Source organism: Mus caroli, chromosome 11 (assembly GCF_900094665.2).
Source record: "Mus caroli chromosome 11, CAROLI_EIJ_v1.1, whole genome shotgun sequence".
In the NCBI taxonomy this organism is placed as follows: domain Eukaryota; kingdom Metazoa; phylum Chordata; class Mammalia; order Rodentia; family Muridae; genus Mus; species Mus caroli.
Window position 1 is genome coordinate 48,667,202 of NC_034580.1, and position 7,894 is coordinate 48,675,095.

Below are 7,894 nucleotides of genomic sequence, written 5' to 3' on the forward strand. Positions count from 1 at the left end.
GAGGCAGGTGGATTTCTGAGTTCAAGGCCAGCCTGGTCTACAAAGTGAGTTCCAGGACAGCCAGGGCTACACAGAGAAACCCTGTCTCAAAAAACCAACCATACAAACAAACAAACAAACAAAAAAAGGTGCTGCTGAGCCATCTCCCCAAGCCTGGTTGTCATCTTTTCCTGTCAGCTGTCACACTGTTGACCCAGCACTGACCCATCATTATTACTCCAAGTTCATAGTTTACTACATTCACTCTTGGTGGTGGTACAGAGACCCACTGAACACAGTGAGCCATAACATGTAATGACACATTACCACCACTGTACTCACATCCCGTCATTTCACTATCCCAGAAACCTCCTGTGCTTAGCCTAGTCATTCTCGCCTGTCCCCAAGGGCTGGCAACTGCTATTGTACTGTGTCAATAGTTTTAATGTTTGCAGAATGACACATATATAGACCTTTCAGGTTGGCTCCTTTTACTTTTTTTTTATTTATGCTTCCTATGTGGCTGTGTGTTAGACGAGGTTTTTCTATATAGCCTAGAGTAGCCTTGAACTCACAATCTTCCTGCCTTAACCACCATGCATGGCTGTCTGTGCTTTTCATGATGAACTCTGCTTTGAACTTGATAGGTCAGCACTCTACCACAGAGCTATGTCTCCAATGTCTCTTTCTTCTTCCTCTTCCTCCTCCTCCTTCTTCTTCTCTCCCTTCTCCTTCTTCTTTTTTTTTTTTTTTTTTTTTTTCAGAAATCCGCCTGCATCTGCCTCCCAAGTGCTAGGATTAAAGGCGTGCGCCACCACCGCCCGGCTATTCTCCTTCTTCTTCCTCTTCTTCTCCTCCTCCTTCTTCTCCCCCTCCCTGTACTGTTTGCTTCTGTACATTCACATGTACAACATTGAGTGCTTTCCTCCACTACTCCACACTTTATTTTTTGAGTCGGGCTGATTCACTGAACTGGCTAGTTGAAGCTCACCAGTTGGGCTAGGTTTCCTGCCCAGCAAGCCCTGATGATCCTGATGATGCTCTTGTCCCCCCACCCCCACCCCACCCCTGACACATACATACCCATTCCTTGCCACTGGGGTGACAAATGTGTGCCAACACTGTCCAGCTTTTGCATGTGGGTGCTTGCGTGACAGGCACTTTATATGCCAAGCCATTGATCGCCCAGCTCTACTCATTTTCTTTTAACATGGAATTTAACATTCTACTGTCTGGATGCACCACAGTGAGCATCCATCCATTAAATGGACATTGTGATTGCTTCCAGGCTTGGCAATTATAAGAAGGTCTCTATAAACATCTCCAAGTAGGTTGCTCAATCGATGTACGTTTCCCCTCATTTGGATAGAAAGTGAAGAACACAGACTGTGGAGTCTGGTGAAAGCACGCTGAGCTCTGGAGGGAACTGCCAGCTGCATCTCCACCACAATGAACTAGAGATTCTGTGCTGACACCTTGTCACCAGTATCTGCTGTTGGTGGGATTTTGGGTCCGGGCCATTCTAATGAGTGGATAGTGGTATCTGGCTTTAACTTGAAATTCCCTGATGACATATGATGTCCTTTTATATTTGTACTTCCTGTGTCAGGGTTTTCTAGAGAAAGAGAACCAGTATCATGAATATGTATTAAAATGGAGATTTGGAGCCAGGTGGTGGTGGCTCCAAACATGCCTTTGATCCCAGCATTCAGGGAGGCAGAAGCAGGCTATCTCTCTGAGTTGAAGCCAGTCTAGTTAACAGAGTGAGTTCCAGGACAGCCAGGGCAACACTAAAAAACCCTGTCTCAAAAACAAAAACAAGGGGGCTGGTGAGATGGCTCAGTGGGTAAGAGCACCCCACTGCTCTTCTGAATGTCCAGAGTTCAAATCCCAGCAACCACATGGTGGCTCACAACCACCTGAAATGAGATCTGACACCCTCTTCTGGTGTGTCTGAAGACAATTACAATGTACTTACATATAATAAATAAATCTTAAAAAAAAACAAAAACAAAAACAAAATGGGGGTGGGGGGGTCTTGGGCTCATTGCACGGTTCAGGTGCTGGCTACCAAACTTGATGTCTGAAGCGCAGTCCTTGGATACCACATGGTAGAAAAACAACGTCCACAAGCTGCCCTTGGGTGAGCATTCCTAGCAAGAAATGATTAGTTTTTTACACAGGATATTCTAGTTTCATTTCTGTTGCTGCAATGGAGTGCTCTGACAAAAAAAGAACTTGGGGAGAAAGATTTGGTTTAGCTCACAATTCAGGGTTAGAGGTCATCACTGCAGAGGAGTCAAGGTGGTAAGGAAAGGCTTATCACGCCACACCCACAGAGACATAAGTGTGATACTATGTCCATTTAGCTGAATAACAGCAGGGCCTATGACCCACCTATCCACAGACACAGCATCAAACTGACTTCCAGTGACTTGTCCTTATACCTATAGATTCACGCATGTCTTGGCTCTCATCAGAGACATTTCTATTGGCAGTAATTGTCGATTAGCACAGAGATCCACAACTGGTCAAGGAACAGAGAATAAGAGACTGCAGGATGTTCAGCCTTAGACGGGGCATCTATATTATACACCCCCTCCCAAGTTCAGGAACCATCAAAGGAAACAGGGTGGAAAGAGCATAAGATTCAGAGGTAGCGGCAACTCTAAGGAAACAGTCTTCCGGATACAGTAGGACAGCTACCATGTGACCTCGCAGCAGCTGCGACACCAGGCACTGGATTTGTGTAGACCCAAGCCTGACTAAACTTCAGCCTGAGAGGAGAGATGGGCACCAAGTCCCGCCTCTAGAGAGAAACTATTGGCAACTGATAGATGCTGTGGGGTGGGGGTGGGACTTCTGCAAGTTCTGGAGTTCTAGCCATGCTCCAGTGGAAGACCCGCACATCCAAGAGTGTGGGCAACGCAAACTAGACATGATGGGTTACAAAAACAAAACAAAACAACAGAAAAGCCCACAAATCTGGGTGGGTAGGCAAGGGGGGGAGATCTGGAAGGAGTTGGGGAGGGCTGATTATGATCAACACATTGTTTGAAATTCTCAAAGAACCCATTTTTGGGGGGTCTGTTTTTAAGAGCAGAGAAAAATGACTGCATGCATGCATAGTAGCTGACCTCCACTCTACAGTGGAGGGCTCCGAACCTGACCCTGCCAATTTCAGGCTAGAGCCTCCCACATTAAAGAAGGCAATCGGGACAACCCCACCCAACCCCTACAACATGGCCGCCGGCCAATCTGAACTTCCCATTTCTCGCGATTCTAAGTTGTGTCAAGTTGACCATCAAAATAAGCCACCACACTGAATAACTTGAGGAGAGTAGTTACTGAGGGGACTCCTAAAATGAGAACAAGATGTAGGGAAAGAAACCTATCTACAGCTAGTAACCGCAGGAGTGGAACCAGAAGGCTCAGGGGTACTATATACAGAGGGACTCTTTACGGGCACTGGAACTTCCTGTGAGGAGGGACCGGAAAGATGAACATCCTGACTCCATGCTCCTCCCACCCTTGGATCACTGGGCAGTGCTTGCCAACCCACTGCCAAATCTACAGATGAAGAACTCAGCAGTGGGCCAGTGAAACGGTTCAGATAGCAAAGGTGTTTGCTGTTGAACTTGATCACCTGGGTTTGATCCCTGGGACCGACATGGTGGACATGGAGAACCGACTCTGGACCTCTGATCTCCACTCGTGTGCTGGAGCACGCATGCCCCACTTCCCAGGCTTAATAAATAAATGTAACTTTTTAAAGAATCTAGAAACAAAAAGAATTCATTTGTGTTATCCACTGAGGTCCACCTCCAAGTACCCAGGAAAGGCTGAGGGAGAGCTAAGGGCACCGGAGAGGCAGGGTCGCCCTTCCCAAATGTGGGAAGTAATCGGTGAGAACCCTTCCAGCGCAGACCATGAAGGAAAAGGTAAACTCATTCACCCACTTTGGCATTTGCGAAGACCTGTGGCAAGCTAGGGAAAATATTAAAGGCAATGGACAAATTTCCAGAAAGTATCGCAAAGTTCTCTTAATTAATCAGAAAAAGATAATTAACCCACTCAAAAAGGAAAAGAAAAAAAAAAGGTGAAAGACTTGAATCAGCACTACCCAGAACAGGAAATGCAAATGGCCAATAAACACAGGAAGAGATGCACACCGAGTTAGTTACCAGGGAAATGAAAAATTAAACCACAGGGAGATAACACTTCCCACCTACCCGACTGGCAGAAATCAAAAGTCAGATATTACGCCTCGGTCCAGGACGTGAAGTAAAAGGAATTCTGATACATCACCCAGGGAATAAATTGGTAGTTTTGAAATGCAGGTCCTAGCAACACAGTTCCGGCACACGAACCCAGTGACCCAGAGGTTCAACCCAGTATATGCTTTAAAGAAATCCTTGCCCACTGACCAGTTATGGCCTTGCCTTAAACAACTTCTTTTTCTAACCATCTCTCCCCTCCCCCCTTCTTCTTGAGACAGACAGGGTGTCTGTCACATAACCCATGCTGGTCTTGAACTTACTACCTATATTAAATACCTGACATCTCCTCCTTCCATCTCCCAAATGTTGGGATTACCGGTACACACCATCATTTCCCATTTAAATAAAAAATTAAATGTATTATTTTATGTATATGATTTTTTTTTGCCTGCATGTATATCTGTGCACCACATGTGTGCCTGGTACCTGAGAAACCCAGAAGAGAGCAGCAGATTCCCTGGCACTAGAATTACAGACAACCATGAGCCAAGATGTGGGTGCTGGGAATTGAACCTGGCTCCTGTAGAAGAGCAGCCAATGCTTGTAACCATCTCTCCAGCCCTAAATAAAGTTGTTTTTTTAACTTCATGGATGATTTCAGATTTAAACAGAATTATTCAAATAGAGTAGATGCCCCCATCTTTGTGGCCTTTCCTCCCTGTGTGGCTCCTTCGTAGATACTGATTTCTTTTTTATCCTTAACTAAAGGCCACACCTTACTCATATTTCCTAAATCTATCTAATATTCTATTTGTAGTAATCTTTTTGGATGCTGGGATTAAGCCCATTGCTTCTTGCATGTATACCATGGGCCATACACTCCCAAACCTTCAGCATTATGTTTAATTACATCAAGTCGGAGGAGGTTATGTCAGGGGTGGGGTTGTAGGGGAGGTTGAGGTTTCAAAGGTTTTGGTTCAGTTGATTAAAACACTTTGTACTGTTAAACAATTGGACCTCCTGGAATTGCTGGTTCGGTTGCACAAGAAGATTCTACTTATCTGGAAGTGCTCAGTAGGGGCTAAGGAGCAGTTTGGTGAAGCTAGGACACAATGGAGTCACTTTGGCCTGTCCTTCCTCATTCCAATATGGCCATCGTGGATCTGACCTGCTGCTCAGAGAGAACTGCCAAGTATGATGACATCAAGAAGAGGGTGAAGCAGGCATGTGGACCCCAAAGGGAATCCTGAACTATACTGAGGACCAGGCTGTCTCCTGTGACTTTAACAGTGGCACTCTTCCTCCTATGGTGATGGATGGCATCGCTCTCAATGACCACTTTGTCAAGCTCATTATCTGATATGATAGTGAATTGAGCTACAGAAACAGAGCTATGGATCTCATGCCTTACAGGGCCTTCAAGAAATAAGAAGCCAGCCCGGTGGTGGTGGTGGCACACACCTTTAATCCCAGCACTTCGGAGGCAGAGGCAGGCAGATTTCTGAGTTTGAGGCCAGCCTGGTCTACAGAGTGAGTTCCAGGACAGCTAGGACTACACAGAGAAGCCCTGTCTTGAAAAAAAAAAAAAAAGAAAGAAAGGAAGAGAAGAGAAGAGAAGAGAAGAGAAGAGAAGAGAAGAGAAGAGAAGAGAAGAGAAGAGAAAAGAAATAAGAAGCCATGGACCACCCATATCATAAGATAGGGGCCCTCAGCTGCTGAGGAGTCCCTGCTGGATTCAGTCTCCATCACACTGAATATACCCTCACAGTTCCATTCCAGATACTCAGACAAGTTAGGAAGCCCCATTCTCTCAATTACCACCAGTAAAGTTCACTACCAGGGACTGAGGAGATGGCTCAGCAGTTGAGAGCACTGGATGCTCTTCCAGAAAACTCAGGTTCCATTTCCAGCATCCACATGACATTTCCCAACAGTCTGTAACCCGGGGGAGCTGGTGCCCTCTTTTGGACTCTGTAGACACCTGGCACGCATGTGGTGCCCAGACATACAGGCAGACAAAGCACCGATATGGATAAAAGAAACAAACAAAAAAAAAGTTCCCTGCAGCCCCTGCCCCGAATAGACAAAATAAAATAATATATAATATCAGAACATTTACATCTGTGACAAAACTTTAAAGGGTAACAAAGAAATTATTAACTCAAAGAGGGGCTGGGATGTAGCTCCCTTGGAAGAGTGCTTGCCTGGGGTGCACAAAGCTCTAGGTTGGATCCCCAGCACGGTGTACTCAGTGCTGGCACGTCGGAAGTAGGACCAGAAATGCAAAGGGCTCCTCAGCTACATTTTGAGATTGAAGTCAGCCTCAAGACGGTGTCAAGACAGAGAGGTTCAGGGGTCAGGGGAGAAGAAATGAAGGGAAGGGGAAACACCTGTATCATGTCTCTTCTGGCAGGAGGGGATTTGGACACTGTGGTGGGGCAGGGGGTGCCCTCTGAGTTGATCGAGTTTTAGGTCGTTGGCATGAGTGCTGCTTTCTCTCGTACATATGACCGGTTTCATAATAATCAATGTGAAAGTGCCCGAGCCTGCTCTTTTCCACCCCTGGAAGGGTACTTCCCACCCAGTACTTTCTACCCCTGGAAGGGTACTTCCCCTCCCCCTGTTGAATTGAGGTGGGAGAAACCCGGAGCTGAAGCAAACAGGAACTTCTTTCTGTCTTGGAAGAAATGGGGTTTTGTCTTCTACCATTCTATTCAAACCCCACCATACATCACGATGCTTCCCGTTTCTCGGATGTCTAGAAAGACTCTCACAACACTGTAAAGAGCGGAAGCAGGGCAGCTTACAGGGTCCCCTAGAGCCCTCAGAATCTTTCGAACGGGCAGGCTGGACTCTTAGCAGTGGTCTGAAATGAAGGCCAAATCTATGCTTCTAAGTGAGGAATGATTCCAAGTGTGAAGGCTCGTGAGCAAGGCGACTCTCCTTGCAAGAACCACCACAACTAGAAGCAGACCAGTTGCCCAGGCTACTGGGCTCTGGGCACTGATGTTCCACATCTACCTGTCACTTTTCCTGAGGAGCATCTATAGCAGTACAAGCTGAGCGCTGTCTTCAGCTTTAGCCGCGGCCCAGGGACAGACACAGCCCTGCTTTAGCTCATGGTCTCCAGTAGAGGGAGACAGTGAGCGCACATACGGAGCGGCTGCGCAGGGTGGTAGGGTGAGTGCGATGGACGTGAAACAGCGCCGTGTTCTGCATGGGTTCAGTTTCCCGAAGCTGGACAAAGAGAATCACATTCTCTCTTGCTAAGGTCCAAGTCCAAAGCCTTAGCCAAAAGAGCGATAATTTCCCAGGGCCTGTGCTGTCAAGGTGATCACTAGGTCTCTCTTGACGCTGCTGCGTGTTTTGCTTTGTGGAGCTTCTTAACCGGTCAGGAGCTTTGGCCCTGTCCTGGAACCTAACAAAATGCAGACCCTTGGCACAGCCACACTCACCAGCTGTCTCTTGGTCTTTGAATTCCACCTGAGCACAAACAGACCTGCTCTTTTTATTTTACTTTGTTTTAGATTCGTTATTTTTCTTCAAAAAAAAAAAAAAAGTAAAAATTTTTGAGACAGGGTTTCTCTGTGTAGTCCTAGCTGTCTTGGAACCCACAATGTAGAACAGGCTGGTCTCAAACTCAGAGATTTGCCTGCCTCTGCCTCTGCCTCTGCCTCTGTCTCATGAATGCTGGA